This window comes from Notolabrus celidotus, chromosome 10 (genome assembly GCF_009762535.1).
Source record: "Notolabrus celidotus isolate fNotCel1 chromosome 10, fNotCel1.pri, whole genome shotgun sequence".
Lineage (NCBI taxonomy): Eukaryota > Metazoa > Chordata > Actinopteri > Labriformes > Labridae > Notolabrus > Notolabrus celidotus.
In genome coordinates, this window is record NC_048281.1 from 15,315,002 (window position 1) to 15,332,062 (window position 17,061).

Genomic DNA, 17,061 nt, shown 5'->3' on the forward strand with positions numbered 1-17,061 from the left:
CATAAATTCTGTTCTACAAAGTCTAAAAAGAAACTGTTTCAGTTTAGTTACTTGTGTTTGATAACAGGTAATTTTGTCACAATGCCAAAATCTTAACTTCACATGAATAAAAATCGATTTATTCATCTTTTAAAAGTCTTATAATTCCATATTTAAACAACTACACGGAAACTGTACACACAAGTCTTTACAGGGGTTCATTTTCCTATTAAATCAGTAATTTCACCTTTAGATGGTCATTAGGGAAAGAGTATGCATAGAAGTTCATCCTAGGCTTAAAGATGTATCAGTAATTGCTCTTTAACAATTTTTGACAAGACAACATAGATCCAACTAGAGACATCAAAATGTAATCTTAAATTGTTTTCATGTAGTATTTCTGACATAGCTGTATGACACCATGCTATTAGCAGCAAGTCAAACATTTTCAGGCCACTTTCCTGCCAGGGTAATATTGTCCCGTTAGCTGCCTTGTCTGCTGTGTAATCAGCAGCAGACCCTAAACACAGATGTTTCAGGGTCAGCCAGCAAGACCTCTGACAATTGGTCACCACCTCTTACTGCGTGTAAATCACAGCCAACGTCAGCAGCCCTAAAAACCACGGGTATGTGGGTGTTCCCTTTGCCACAAACACATGAGTTACGAGCTGATAGTGGTGTTGATTTAATGCTAAATCTTTGGAAATGGAAATTTTGGGCTTGTGACCCGTGTTAACCTTTTATGTTTTTGTAAGCGCTACATCCACTGGAGTGTTAACTGAAAGCTGGTACTCATGAAATATACAGCATTGGATGTAATCCTGTTCATTAGCTGCACTTATTTTCTCTGAAACAGACAGAAAGGAGTTTTGTTCTCATGCTGACTACATGACTAATTCCATTTGTGGACTTGCGCTTTGCAAACATTATATCTCGAGCACCTGTGGAGCGTTCAAAAACATGCAACTATTGTCGCTGTTGTCTGGCACCGTGGTTTGTTAGGGATGTTTTTGAAGCAGCGACTCGCCGTGTCAGATTATGCCACATATCCATTTGACTTTCATAAGCTGTTTACGCTTCAGAAATCGTGGCAATGGCTTCTCTCTTGTGCAAAGGCTTTTACATATGTTGTGTGTCTCAGAAATGCTGCTCCAGTTATAGCTATCATTCTAAAAAAAAACAACCAACCCTGCATGGTTTTATGAGGCTTGTCATTATCAGTTTTTTAATATTTGCATATTGTTTTTTGGATGAAGCATGAGAGGGGAGAAGGGAGACTAAAGTTTTTAATAAGTGAGGAATAATTCCTCTTTTAAAGCCTGAAGGTCTTGTTATTTATTTAAACTTTTTTGGCTGTAAACTTTTAAGAACCCTTCTTAAAATGCTACTTACGTGAGCAATTTCTGTGAACAAATCTGTCTTTTATTTTTCTCAAAGCCTAGTACTAATGTGTTTAATGTGGAAAACATTGTTTACACATGGGCTCTTATTAGTGAGTGCTAGCCTGGTCTCAGGATCAGTGGCAGTATCCTTCAGGGATAACCTCTCTTAGGGAAGGATGAAACAAGTGCATGTGAAAAAAACCCAGCGTGAGTCCTGTTCAAAGGCACAGACGAGTTCTGACTGGATTAACATTTATTGACCGTTCAAGCTTTCCTTTTTTTTTCCACATTCTTTTTTATTTTCCTTTTTTTCTTTTGCTCCAGGACAAAGATTCAAACTTAATTGCAGCGGCTGTTCCACCAACTGATCACCAATGTGCCAACAAAAGCCTCCCTAATAGGCGCTTCATTAAGGATTAGAAAGTCTCTATTACAAAACAAATTAAGCATGCTCTGATCTTAACCTATAGGTCGAACGGCATTACAGCAAAGTTTAAGCTGTTAGACGGCTGAAAAACTTATTACGGTTTAGCGCTGAGGTAGCAGTTTGGTATTGATTTTACGATAGCTAGGTATGATGATTTATGGAGTGCTTGTGTCAGTATAACAAGCTGAAGGACACACAATATCATCTCCAACATCATTAAAATTCAGAGGTCTCCAGAGCTAGCTCATCAAGTACTGTTCACCACCTTGGAATTTCGTACAGGCACACACATACACACACACCCCACACACACACATATATATATAGTCAGAAATACTGGAATCAAGATAAGCTCTGTATTCACTCAGGCTTTCAGCTTCTTTTAACCTGTTTAAAGCAGTGATACATTACACTATGACTGAATTCCTCTTTTAGTTTAACTGTTTTGTGTTTAATTTGCACTATTACAGCATGCTTATGCTCTGATTTGTGCATAAGCTTGGTTAATGTTTATATCAATCGTACAGCAAAGCAGTTCAAAAGGTCTACCCTAAACACAATCAGTGCCTTGGTCTCTGAGCAGCCGCTAACTGAGTGTGGGCCGTAAAATGTGTGGTACACTAGAGCCCCCTGTGGGCACATGAAAGTAATGCTCGCTGGTTGTAATGAGCCATACTTACTTATGTGTGGATGAGGGTTTGTTGTTGAGAATGTGTCCCAGTGTTCATGATGAACATTAGCAGACTGCTGATTTTTTTAGTGCTTCTAAGCAGTTACTGAATATTTCTCCGTGATGATTCTTCATTAACTATAATACATGACTAATTGCCAAAACTACAAAAATGCTTGAACTTATCTTTTAATTTTTTTTAGTCTTCTACTAATGCTGCAAATAGACCAAGCAAGCATCAAGCACAAAGAGGTGCTTCTTAAACTTACTCCAAGGTCTCATTACTTTGCCGGCTTTTCAAAATGTTGCATTAATTACTCTTGTGAAGAAAGTCGGGCTGCCAAATTTGAATTCTCCAATGCTGTTCGTAACAATAATGACTTTAAGTTGTATTGTTCACATCAAAATATACATTAATCTACTTTGCAGAAAAATGTATATGAAGAATTTGTAGAGCAGCTAAATAGGGAGGTGATAAAACAGAAGCAAATACATGATCAAGCTTTCATTTTACAGCATCCCCCCCTGCTCACCCCTCCCCAAAAGAACCCCAACAAGGAGACTTCAGACTACCATATCAGGTCGGGCTGTCCGAGGATCGGCCTGTGGGACGGAGGTAAGCTTCTGGGCTTCTGTCTGTCTTTCTCAGTCTCTCAGATTCCTCTGGATCCACCCCCCTCCTGGATCCCAGATTCTCTCCATCATCTCCTCCAACCGTGAGGTCTAACCGGCAGGGCAGGGGCGTGTGGGCGGACATGCTGGGTGCTGGCAGCGTGCTCCGTCTGCTAGTGAGTAATGTGAGTACAGAGACGACACCCCTCCACCACCACCACCACCTCCACCACCACCCAAACACACACTCACATCACACACTCCTACAAAAAAGAGATGGGCCGTAGATGGAGAGGCAGGCGCTCCTGCTGTGACTTGGCGCACCCCACTGGACAGCTGGAGACTTAGGGAGAGGAGACGCTGCCAAACATGCCTGACGGAGCAGGGGAGTGCTGGAGGTGAGAGGCTGGGCGAGGCCTGAGGTGGCTCCCATACCTGCAGCTGATCACCAGCCCATCATCTGTAATTATCTACACTTATATACCAGTGAGATAAAGAAGGAGGGTCAGTGAACACACACACACATGAGAACACTCATACACATTTCTAATCACACTGATGATCCATTGACCAACTAGTGGAAACCAGCGACTTCAGAATACATGCATCTAATTATGTTCCTGTGATGAGGAAGTCGTATCTGCTATAATTGGTTTGATTGATATAGTTGTACAGCAGTAATAGGCTTAATGTGCTCCTGCATTGTTTAGCTAATGCCAATTATATTGTATAACAACAACAATTTGCTCAAACTGTGAACAATAGCTGTTACTGAACCCAAGGCAACAGTCGCTCTCTGTCTTCTTTTCATGAGTCGCATTTATGTTTATCAAATGAAGGCAGTTTAGACTTTAAGTTTCAACTGATGAATATTTTCATAATGACTATCTGCCAGTTATTTTCTCAATGACTTTACTTATAGATTTATCTGAAATAAATTAAAAAATAAATTAAAATATGCCCATAATAATTTCAAATAGCCCAAGGTGACAAATTGAAGTTTCTGATCCCTCGTCATTAAAAGTCAAGACTCGCCCTGAAATTAAATCTTCTTTCAATTTCAAAAAGAAAAAAATGCAATCACCTGCACCAGAGATTTTGTTTTTAGCATTTATCAGTTCAAGTCAAATGTGTTGCTAATTAATCTTCTGGGGATTGACCAACTAGATTAATGGACTATGTTGATTTGAACACACATTTCTCAACATATATCACATTTTTCAAACACTGATGAAATTTCAAAGATGGCTTCAAAATGTCAACCAAACCAGCAGTTCACCAACTGTCCCTCACCACGCAGGTCAAATAGCTTACACACACAATATTCAGATTAGAGCAAAGTGCTGCAATCCACACAGAGATTCTTCATCATGATAGTGTCTGACTACAGAGCTATTTTACAGCTATAGCCTCTAATGCAGGGTAGATTCTCTCCATGTTTGGAATAATACCGCTTTAATATTATGAAAATCAAGATAAGCCCCCCTGCCAGGAGGCTGTGGCCCATTTTCTCCTCCTTCATTCTCAATCTATCTGCTTAATCTTGATTCATCAGTTACTGCAGCTTATTATGGAGCCTTGACAGCATGCTCGGCTTCTTGATAAATGACACTGCTCAGGCCAGATTCAAAATGTGAGGCTCAAGTGCCAATTATCTATGCAGACCTGGTTAATAAGGGGATCTCATGTTAACTATCTGATCTCAGCATGAGCATCATTTGTCATGAAGGCCCGTGTTTACCTCAGAGACAGGAGTTCCCGAGACCTCCTCTGCCTAACATATGTAAAACCTGGATCTTTGTTCCTTTAATAACCTTTTATTAACAGCCTGACATCATGATTAAGTTTGGTCCAAACATCCACACAATGAGGTACACAATTACCCTCACCCGCTCACAGATCTGCAGCAGATCACAGTCAGAAAGAGTAATGAATATTGAGCCGGCGTTTGATCCATTCCACATCGAAAGCCCAATTTGCTCGAGCACCTGGAGCTGTGCCACTGCATGCAGTTTTTTGAGGTGATGATGGATACTCATGGGAGCTTATTTCCATGAGCACATCTTCTCCTGATTTGTAAAGACGATAAGCGCTTTGACCTCAACTCATCATCACAGCTCATTAAAGCTTTGGTTTGTTCCACCTTGGAAAGAAGAATCAGATTTTTAAATCAGCTCGTTACAAAGCATTATGGCCCCTGACTGTTAAGAAGTTTGAAATCCTGCGTGTCTGTGTTTTTTAGTTTTCATTTAGGAACTTCTATGAGGTCTCAAGGTCTCAGATTAATAAACACTCGCTGTGGTCAGAAGTGCGGAGCAGCTGAGGGAGGTGAGATGCCCCCTGTCCTCTCTGAAACCCAGCGTTGCCATCCTGTCAGCCACATCGTGATGTCTGGCTAACAGGCTCACTGCACGCTCTTAGTGTGTATACTCTTCCTGGGAAAGGAGCAAATAAAACATTTTGCAGGTCTGCATAGCCAAGGGACTTTGTCTTCCATCAAGAAACACCTCCAGCTCGTAAGCACAGAAGTTGTAAAATACTTCCAGACAGCACCTGGAACATTCCTTTTAACCTTACATGTCCAGCCTGAAAAGTAGAAAAAAAACAGAAATGAATCTTTGAAATAAATAATTAATCAGTGTGTTTTCTATTATTGCTTGGATATGGAGTCAGTAGGAAGCCAGGTGGAGCGATCAGATCTTCACAGCATCCCCACTTCCTGTCCCCCACAGAATGCTAGACTGTCTAGGCAGCATCTGCTGAGGAAAATAAAGCCCCTTTTCCTTCTCATGTAGAGAAGATCATTTGCATAATATCCCCCTCTGTAAGGTGAAAACAGAATAATAATTGGTTTGCCCTTTTCTCTCTGTGTGTTGTAAAACAGTTAGGAATTAATTTGAGGATAACTGTGCAATTAATTCTAAATGCTAAAGATGGTGTGGGGGCTTTGATTCGAAGGAGGGGAAAGGATACACAGACTGAGGTCATGAAACAAAGACTTTGTGTTCCTGCTGCTGCTGCTAGAACTTCAACTCTGCTGCGTTTAAAGAATGCATGAGAGGGTTTCAGAGTATTTGGTTGTGAAAAAAGGTGCAACTTGAATCCTCATTTCCCTCTCCACATTTATTATTACAATGCAGTTTAGTCCACAGTTTCTATTTTACTCTGCTGTTTTGTTTAGTTTACTCTGGTCCTAATGATGAATAATAATGCTGGGAAAAAAATGGTTGCATGAGGATTGCTGAGTCTGGTTTAACCTTGTTACAAACTGCTGTAATTTCCACATAAAATGGCATTATTGCTATTGAGTACCAGTAAAATCCGCCCCTAGCTGGATGCAGTGTTTTTTGTTTTATGCATAAGTGCTGTGTTTAGTGTGCAGGAGCATACTGCACACGCCTCAGACAGGTGCCAATAACAGCATCTGTGTGTACACTCTGAAGGTCAACATCAAAAAGCGTAGTTTGACATGACAATAGAGCCGGTCTGACATTAGACTTAATGAGATTTGACACAGGCACATATCTGTTGAGCTTCCATTAAGGCCAGCAGTGTGATACTAGGACATACTTTCAGTGCTGTAGTAGTGGCCTGGACATGTCTCCTTGTCCTATTAGGAGTCCCAGCTCCATTCCCTGATACTTCCACAGTGAAAAAAGAACACGCCTCGCCATGAGTCCCAATTACACCTAATGATGGCGAAAGGATGGAGCACATGCAGATTGTGCCGCAGTTTCTTTGTCACGCTAGGCACAAGGCACGATCATTTATCACACCAGTCATATCCTGCACTCCTCCCTGAGCACAGACAATGACTCCCAGCACATCATCCATGCTGTTATTTGTGTTTAACTGCCAGGAAAAGGAAAATAAAAGCCCAGTTACAAGGCGTTGCAACAGCACGGCTGTATCCTGTAAGCAAAACGTGAGAGTCTTGAACATTAGGGAGGAAACACTGCCGCCCCTCAAGTCCTCAGAATAGATCTCTCCTGACAAAGTCCACACACACGCCACCAACCAGGCGCCTTTAACCCCTTGTGTTTAGATAATTTTGTTTGTGATCAATTTCGGCTTTGAAATTCAAATGAGGTGACTGTCAGGTCTGTGTGCTACATGTTGAGAGGCGGAGGAGAGCTTAGTGTGAGATCTGGTAGGTGCTGTGTAAGTACACGTGCTGCCGCAGCAGAGAGGCAGCTCGGCGCTTGTCAGTGGCTTTCTCCTAATCCTGGCCTGATCTTTGTGTTTGATCCGCAGCATGGTCCTGAGACAGCATGAGCAGCAGCTATTGCTGTAATTTAAAGTCAATATTGTACTCATGATCCCTCTCCCCGGGCTAGCAGAACCGCCTCTCACTGCGATGGAGAAAGTCATCTCTGCTGCTTACAGGGAATCCTCAGCTTGAGTGGTTCTTCTTCTCTCTGATTCTCAGGCAAAAAAAAACAGCTGGTGGTTTGTGTTTGTTCCTGAAAAAAGAGTGTTGGTAGAATGTTTAATGTTTTCATTTTCTCTGCAATTTGTTTCTTTCATCACTGTTGATGTGATTTTAGAACCCTGTTCCAGTGAAATGTTTACCTTAACATTTGAGGCCACTGCTTTAACTTACACATTGTATATTTCATAGTTAAACTACCATGGATAATTTAGATTTGTTCTGATCTTGGACAAGCATAATGTAAATATAAGTAGCACATGCTCTCTGTGTATCTATATTTCAGTAGACAATATTTCATTGTACATAAAAAGTTACCGTTTGTGACCATACCTACAAACCCCATCAGAAATTGTTATTGACTGCAGGATGTGGCTAACAAGTCCCTCGTGACACCCCGATTTTGATGATTCATTCAGAAGCACTTTAATAGATCTAAGATTAGAAATGGGGGTCTCATCCACAAATCTCCACCGGTGTTATTACACTGAGAGCTACGATATTCATCCTGTGTGAAAGACATGAGATATATAAGGGTGGCTCAAGGGCCCATTAAATCCATACATGTCATGATCTGCAACGTGTTACACTAAAACTTTCGACAAAATGCGTTGCTGACAAACATTTTGATTGAGGCTGTACGCTGCTGTAAATTTAAGAGCCAGGGTCAGTGAACTCTCTACAGATAGAGGTGAAATGTCAGAAATTGATTCCTTTAGTGGCCACAATTTGTTTTGATATAGTGTGAACCTTTTATTATGGTGCTGCTTTACTATTGAGTGTGGCGTTTCTGAAGGTTCTGGTTTCAACCAAAAGGCTGCTGACCGTACTGATTATCATCCATGGAGGAAGGGACCAATCATTTGGATATTTGTGGTGGTCTGCATTCATTTAGAGAAAGGTTAAAGGGGCCTTGTCCTACAGGAATACATCAAGCTGATAGGAGATTGGTTGATTGATGAAACCATCCATACATTCTTGTTTTCCATGTTAACACTTATGATAGATTGTATTTGATGACACTGACCAGCATTACATGGAAATGCTAAAACCTGAGTGAGTAATTAAGTGTTAAATTACATCTGACAAGTGCGGAAAAGAAGTCTCAATATTTATAAGCAATTTTCTTCTATTATTGTGCCCTGAAAACAACATTTTAGAATGAATACATTTTTTTATATTTTAGTTAATTTTCAAAACAAAAATTTTAAATGAATGTGAAACAGAAGCTGAGTTTTTAATTTTAAAAACACAAGATATGCAGGTTGACAAGATAACTACAACGTCATTTCCAAAAATATGGGGATGCTGTATAGAATGTTTACAAAAACGTATTATGATAGTTGGCAAATCATTTAGACCCTATCTTGAATTGAAAATAGTAGATGACAACAAGTCAAGTGTTTAAACTGAACATTTTAAAATTTTATGAAAAATATGCTCAATTTAAATTTGAAAAGTTAGTAAAAAAGCATGTTTACCATTGTGTTGCATCACCTCTTCATTTAGCAACACTCTGTAGACCAAGTGGCAACCCCGGTCCAAAAATATGAGTCCAATGCGGAAGTGCCAAAAACTGCAGTTCTTTGAGGATCCGCTTGAGGTTGGCTCCGGAAGTACCGGAAACCACATACACACCAATTCAAAAAAGCCGATCTTTACAGCAGAAATAAACATGTTTACAGCCTGGTACAAAAGACCAGTGTAGTCTGGATAGCTCATTTCTTGATCGGCACACACTGTACGGTGGGGTAGATATTTTTCTAACATGGCAATTTCTAAGATATTGATATATTTATACAGTCTATGCTGTAGATGTTTGGGACTCAAAGAGACCACTTTCTGGAGTTTTGAAACCGAAATGGTGTCCCATTTTTGCAGAGTATAGGATTCGGCTTCTCAATAGTTTTTGGTCTACTTTGTCCCACTGTTTTGTTTCATGATATGCCAAATATTTTTAATTGGTGACAAGAGCCTACGTAAGAGTATATATTGTTCAGCATTTATGCTACCTTCCTTTTATGCTAAACTACCCCTGCCTTGGGCACTTATTCATCTCCATACCATCAGAGATGCTTGCTTTTGAACTGTGTGCTCTCCATGATTTCCAAAAAGAATGTCAAATCTGACCACATCACCTCCTCAGTCCATCTTCAATAGACTCTGGCCGAGAAAAGTCACCAGTGTTTGTAGATCATGTGTAGATATGGTTTCCTCTTTGTATGGGACAGTGTTAATCTGCATTTGGGGATGCAGAGAGCATGTGCTACGCACTCTGTTCACAGACAATGTTTTTTGGATGTGATTTGGAACCCATGCAGGGATTTCCATTGCAGAGTCATATCTGTTTTGCTTGCAGTTTTGTCTGTGGGCCTGAAGATCATCGCTATCTAGAATCTTTTAATGGTGTTATGTACTGTAGTTGATTCAATCCCCAAATTCTTTTCAACTTTAGTCTGAGGTTACTATTCTGAGATTGTTAAGCTATTTGCTCACGCAGTCTCTTACAAAGTGGTGAACCTCTTCCCATCTTAGCTTCTGAGAGACTCAGGCTGTTTTCGAAACGGCCTGCTACATACTACCTACTAATGTAGTAGGCAGTAGGTACGGCCTACTACATACTGCGTTTGAAAATCTGTTCGATCTGTGTTGCAGTACGCTGGGCCAGACGTCACTGGATTCCCGGTTTCGGAAAGCGGAAGTAAACAACGGCCAAGCTGATCGCGAAACTGCTTCTTTAGTATCCACTTATGATTTTTAAAGTTAGGAAGTGGTTTATATGGAATTTAATAATTTTCACAGCACCGAGAAACAGAGTTCCCCCCGTCAAAAAAAGAAGAGAAAAGAAAAAGTGGAACGAGCGCTGTGCATTGTGGGAAACAGTACGCGAGGCAGACTGGTCTGACGCATACTGTGAAATTTCCTGAATCAGTAGACATCGGGGGAGTTTTGGCATACTGCAGATTTTGCTCTTGTTCACATACTACATACTGAACTTTGGCAAAATCAGTACGTACTGCTAGTATAGTAGGCGGTTTCAAAAGCAGCCATTGTCCTCTTTGCAGTCGTATGTCATCTCACGCTCTCCCCCACCAACGTCTCCTTTCTGTCATCAGCTATCTTATCTAGTAAAGGCAAAATTTTTCCTTGAATATGTGAAAACAGCCTCAGCCTGTCTTGAATGCTCTTTTTCATACCCAGTCATTACTAACCTGATGCATATTAACCTAATTGGTTGGGAGATATTCCTCAATGTGTTTTTTCAGCTTTACACAACTTTTTCAGTGCTTTGTTGTTCCTAACCTTTTTAAATGTGTTGCTGGCATCAAATGTCTGAGCATATATTTTTGTAGCTTTGTGGTCAAGGATAAGTACTGCTACTTTTGAATCAGCTATACAATAATGCCAGTCTTTACAGATCTGTTCCTTTTTTCTTGCATTTCTCTTTTTTTAACACACAATATCAGTCACTGTTAATCTTTTTTATGCTCAGTTTTAATAGTTTTCTCCAGCCTCTTGCACAGGATTGACCTTTGACTCTCTTCCTTTCTCAATGCCAATTAAACTCAATTCCCTATTTAGCATGTCAGCAAATGTGACCCTATAACACCAAATTATTTAAATCAACACTAGGCTACAACTATGACCATGTCTATGAGAACTGATTATAGTTTCTGCAGCACCAAGCTTATTCCAGCCAAACGCCAGTGGCCCACTTATAACTTAAATGACTAGTTTAGTTAACCTCCCTGTTAAAGTCTAACATATTGTTATGACAGCAATAGTGCACTGCATAATTTCCATGGCATTAGCATCAGTCATCGGCCCGCCTGCTATAAATACACCTGACAGCAGAACAGTTTGGGAAGTGTTCTTCGCAGGATAGTGCACAGGACTCCAGAGGTGAGGTACTCTGATAGCACAGCTCATGAAATATTTGCTGACTTCGATCACCTATGGGACTACTGTTCTGATGGAGCCAATGATATGTGCCCCTATTAGTCTCCAAGGAGTTTTGCTAGCCCACTTTCACCCGATCTGTGCCAATTAAGTAGCAGAATTATGTATATTAGTTGGAGTCACTTGTACTTCCACGCAAAGGAATGCATATAGGGGAGGATGACAGTGGGATACCATTGAATAATTAGAGTGAATTTTCAGAGCCCTGGAAACTCAATCATATGCTGCCAAATGCTAACTATTTTTAACCTATCTTTTCAGCCTCTTCTTATTTCTCCTCTGCTCTTTTTGTCTTACACTCCACTGCAGGAATAAGAAACATACTCTTTGTCTGCACTGCTGTTACTTTACCTAAAGTAATTGCTCAAACTCTGACATAAGTACTAAAGGAGGATGTTTTGGGTAGGACAGCAAATTTAATAGAAGCCCTTTTTAAAAGTCATAACCTACATTTTTTAAGAAATAAACTTGGTACATTGTAGTGCCAAATAAAAATACGGAAGGAAGGCATGGTGAAAGGTGAAAAAAATATTTGTGGTGATGCGTCGTCTAAAGATGGACGACTCATCACCACCCCCTCTCATTGTACAAAAGTGAAGCCGGAATATCTCCTGTGACAGGAACTGACCTCTTGTACTGGTGATGTCATTTGGAGCCAGCTTCTGCCCAGTAGGGAACAGCTGGTAGAGCAGCAGTATTGACGTCCCACTCCTACTGCTAATCAAACATTCACCGGGAGAACGGCAAAGTTCCCTCTGGTAGGTACGGCCCACATCAGAACAGCTTTAGGCCCCAGTTTAACCCTAGAACACTATCGCCGGGTGATTTTCACCCGAGCAAACACATTTACATGATTTTCATTATGTTGCGTTTGTCTAAGTGTCATGGGTCCCTGGGTAGCTTCAGCATCGTCTTTGACGTCTTTAAAGGCGTTGGTGTTTCCCAACTCCAAAACCCGCCTTTTCCTACAGGTACGTGTTCGGGTGATTTTCACCCTCTTTTTGTTTCAGGAATGGGTGGACTGAACACCAAGTTTCCAGTTTCATCAAATTTGGTTTTAGAAATTTTTGGTCCCGAATTCCAAATTTTCAGTAATTTTGGAGCATTTTTAAAAGTTCCCCCCATGATATATTTTTTTCATTTTGTTAGACATGGCACAGTTTAAAATAAAAGAAAACTACTCTAATATCATATTTTGATATATTTCGATGACAAGTACTTTTTATTTGGTATATTATATCGGGTAAAAAACACTTGGCGTTATAGATGGTGTAACTAATTTTAGCCTTAGGGTTCTAGGGTTAAATGAGACACTTACTGTTTTAAAAACTTCAATGACTCGTGTGTCATTGTATTATTTCTGATACTGTTTAACTTTACATTGCTACTACTATACACTTGAGTCACATCCCATCTGTAAACATTTAGTAGGCAGACTTTTTGACCTTTCAGAAGAGAGAGCTCAAATGTTTTGGATTCACATTTTGGGAGCTATCGTCTCATTCATCTTTCATACAGCTCTTGCCTTTATTAGATAGTGTCCTTTCTTTCAGGTATTCCTTTCAAGGTGGTTGAAATAGGATTCTGCTGCAGACATGGTCCAAAGCAACTTCCGTATGCTCATCCAACTGGCTTCTCTAGGCAAAGGCTTTGTTGGCTGCTGTCTTTTGTAGGGGATGTGTATTAATTATTGATAAGTAACTCCTGCAACCCAACTTCAAAAACCCCAGACTATCCCTTTAATGATACTTTGTGGCTATGAAGTTATGGAACCAACTTTCATTCTCATGTTTAATTCTCATTTTCATTCCATCAGTGATAAACAAGTAAATGGATCCCAAATGCTACGCATGACAAAACATTAATTGAACTCTTCAGACTTTCTGTAAACTCATTATGTCATGCTTGGCTTGTCATCCATACAATGCTCACAGCAAATGGCTCTTTAGTCTTCTTTATGGAGCCAGGCGGTTTGTGGAAATATGGAGTGTCAGAAGCAGACCTCTAATCCTCACAGACACTTCCCACAGTCATCAGTATTCTAATGACTCACCACCGCCGTCCCTGGGTGTTTATTTTTAGAGATAGAGAGATTGATGAGATGCTCATATCATCCTTAACCACCAACTAATTAACTAATTAGGACATTCAAATGAAGACTTGCTCTGGATAATGCAGCGTGGCTTTGGCATGGGCAAACAGCTCTTGATGCTAACTGCTCGACTCAGCTTCAGGATGGTTCAGCATCTCGGGCTCTTGCTCACGGCTCATTGGTGCCAAACCATTCCATTCCATTATTGATGAGGGCCGATATTGATCAGACAAATTGGGTGACCACAGCAGCAGAAAGTATGACTCTGATAGTATCGACTCATCTTTTACATCTTTTACATCCATGTATTCAAATGCTAACCAGAGTTTCTCCTTACAGTTTCTCACCTGAGTGGACATGAAGAGGCCTGCTTTACATCAGTGATTTGTCATCAGACCCTGACCACACCACCCCCGTCATTGGCTGAAAATGCTCCTTTATTTGCAAGATCCGCAATGATTTTCAATCACGCTCCACTTAGGCTGACTTTGAACTTTGATCTCACCTGCTTTTAGAGGTGAAGATCTCACTGTCTGTATTGTTTTTTTTTGCATTGACTCATTCACCCTTTCACCTTGTTCTCAGCATTCCTAGACTCTCTGTTGTAAGAGCAGTATCATTATTCGCCTATGTGCAGTGATTGTTAGCCCAGCAGGCGTAATGTGTCAGCATTCTTGTGGACCTTAATTGGAAGGAGATATGGATGATGGCTTATTGCTGTTGTAAGTCAGCTCCTTATAAAGGCTAACTTAAAGTGCAGCTATGAGCCTTCTGACCAGCCAGCAGTGTCCTGATTATGATTGAAATGATGCACTGCTTTCTTAGCTTGTTTTGTTTAAGAAAAAAAGCTTTTGACACTAACATTTCAGGGTCTAATCCCGTGTGGGGCTATTTTAAAGGTTAATAATCCTTTTAATTAAAGGATAAGCCTGGTATTGAACACAAAATGTAATCACCAAAGGATTACCACAGAGATGAATATAGCCGTAGCAATTAGTCCGATAATTAAGGTTTTAGTGCTGGACAGAGATCTGAGAGCTGCGGTGATGTGTCATAAACTTCATAGAGTTGTTAGGACGCCTCGAATATGTTGGTTTGCAGCTTTACAGCAGCGTGCCTGCATGTGCACTCGGGGTGGTGGTGAAACATGGCGTCCCAGTGGATAGAGCGGCAACATCTGTTCTTGCCCGAGCCTGGTGTTTCGCACAATATGATCGCTCCATCAGCATGCCCACTCTCCAAACAGCCGCATCTGCATTCATCAAACACACTTATCAATAAACAGGGCCGCCTAACAAATAAATGATCTCTGAGAGGAAACAAAACAGCAAGGCTGGAAAAAAATGCCAGCCGTACACTTTAATCACTGATGTTGTTAATCAATAAAACAGCTTCATATCTTTTAATTAAAGTTTTATTCGCAGCAAATGTTTGCAGAATCTGTCTGCATATCTGTTGTTTTTTTTCATTACTGACACCAGTTGGGTTTGGGGAATGGAGGTGGCAGCTGCTGATGACCCGTCACGATGGGGCACTTGTGTTTGTAATTGCATTTTGTCACCTACAGAGGGTGTTAAGAATCCTTGTTAAAAGCTGGGGGGAAATCTCACAGTAACAATTATTGTAGAGCAAATTACCAGGTAGGCAATATCTAAGCTGTCAGGAAAGGTTAGGAGAAATGAGAGGAGGAAGATGGACTATTCACACATTCATCATGGCCATAGTTGCCACTTCCAAATTGAAAATTGGGCGGAATGCATCCTTCATTTTCTGAAAATTTGAATGAGTTAGTCCTGATTATTGCTGTGATTGACAGAGAGGCCGGGATAAATAAATAGGAGGGTAATTCATTTCTGTGCTTGTGTCTCAGATCCATTCCCACATATCACTTCTCAGTGTTTTGGCCCTAACTATAACTGATGAATAAGGTGTGGCCTCATGTGTATGAGGATCAGACTGCCCACATGAACATGTGTGTGAACAGGCACGTGATGGACACACATGAACATGTATTAATAGATCTAATCTGGCCTCGGATAGTGTTGGGAGGATTTTCAACACTGGCGCTGGCTGCAGTGGTACTATTGCACAGCGTTGCCACATGAGAGTTTCACTCCACCATCTGTCTCTTTTTAACTCCGTATATTACATTTACAACACGCGCTTGGAAATGTAGCTTCCTCCTTTTAATGGGAATGTGAGGCAACCGTAAAATAAATATTCTCTCTTTCCTCTGGCAGTGTTACTGGAGCCAAAAGCATCGCCGGTGTTCATTTGCAACAGCATTGTCCTTTGAATTCCATTTATGGCGAGCTATAAATTGAATTATTGAAAAGCTATTGTTTGCTGCATGAAGTCAGTGAAGCAGTAAAGGGGTTAAAGTCAAAGAGTCATAAAAACAATAAGCAAGGGTATGAAAAAAATCTACACCAATCAGGATTGGGTCAATATTTAGCCCCTCACCATATCACAGGATTTAATAGGACATGCTCCATGTGTATTAATAGATTGCAGACATCTGCTGAAAATGGGAAAATGTTTAGACTTTATTGATTGTGGATTTTAAAAGTTTTATTCAGGAAAACACAGGTAACTTTAAGTTTTAAGGAGGGGGCTCTAGGGGTATATTTTAAGACATGATCTAGTTTGGTTGAAAAAGTAGGCCTGTGTCTGTGAAAAGTTGTGCTGTGTCCTGTGGGTACAGGACATACTGAGTTGTAGGTCAGCTTAAAATTAAAGAAACTAAATACTTTGCAACATATCACTATCATGTATGATACCATTTATAGATAATTAGATAAAGATACACTTTATCATCCACCCTAAGAGTGACTGATTCTCCTTTCACAAGGCTCAACAAGACACATCCATATTTAAGTTTACATTTAAAACACATGGTAGTGTCTATTTTAGACTGTTCAGGTGGTCATTGCAGAGGGAATGAAGGATTTCGTGTTGATGTTTTTCAGGGTCAGTGGGAATTCACCAGGCGACATCACGCACACACCGAGTCGTGTCAGGAGTTACTCTGGTATGAAGCACCTCCCGTAGTGTTCATGCACTTTACATGTGAAGTCAAGGACTGATGAAATGGTATATACAATCATAATCCAGAATTTTTGATTATCAACTAGTCATTTAATTGGTATTCAACTTTTAAATCAACTTTTTGATTTTCATATTTAAGCATTATCTACCCATCATGATGACCTGACAATGTGTCGCCGTTTTATGGATTATTGGTTTGACTCAATGTGATATTTAACAATGTCAACTTGTTTTTTTTAATGAATCTGTAACATGCTTTTTTTTTTACTGTGCTCCAGACATTTATGGACCAAAATGATAATCCATTATTTAATTATTAATTGTTTGTTGCAGCCTGACTATATTCCCATGTGAAGCTTGCATAGCCCCTCCTCTGTGTGCTCTAATCGCACTGTCTCTGTCTTGCCATTTGCAAGCTGTGACCATTGTTGATTCAAGGTGAGACCTGATATTATTGCCATC

The 17,061-nt window shown here is 40.3% G+C and overlaps 1 long non-coding RNA gene across 1 annotated transcript in view; it reads left to right on the forward strand.

The window, feature by feature from the left end:
- The window catches only part of LOC117820729, an 89,275-nt gene extending 72,617 nt beyond the window's left edge, over positions 1 to 16,658 (forward strand). Inside the window, exons 3-6 of the long non-coding RNA XR_004632829.1 lie at positions 2,975 to 3,255; positions 12,080 to 12,217; positions 13,891 to 14,068; positions 16,521 to 16,658. This is a non-coding gene — a long non-coding RNA (uncharacterized LOC117820729). The remainder of the gene's footprint in view (positions 1 to 2,974; positions 3,256 to 12,079; positions 12,218 to 13,890; positions 14,069 to 16,520) is intronic.
- Positions 16,659 to 17,061: the final 403 nt, after the last annotated feature.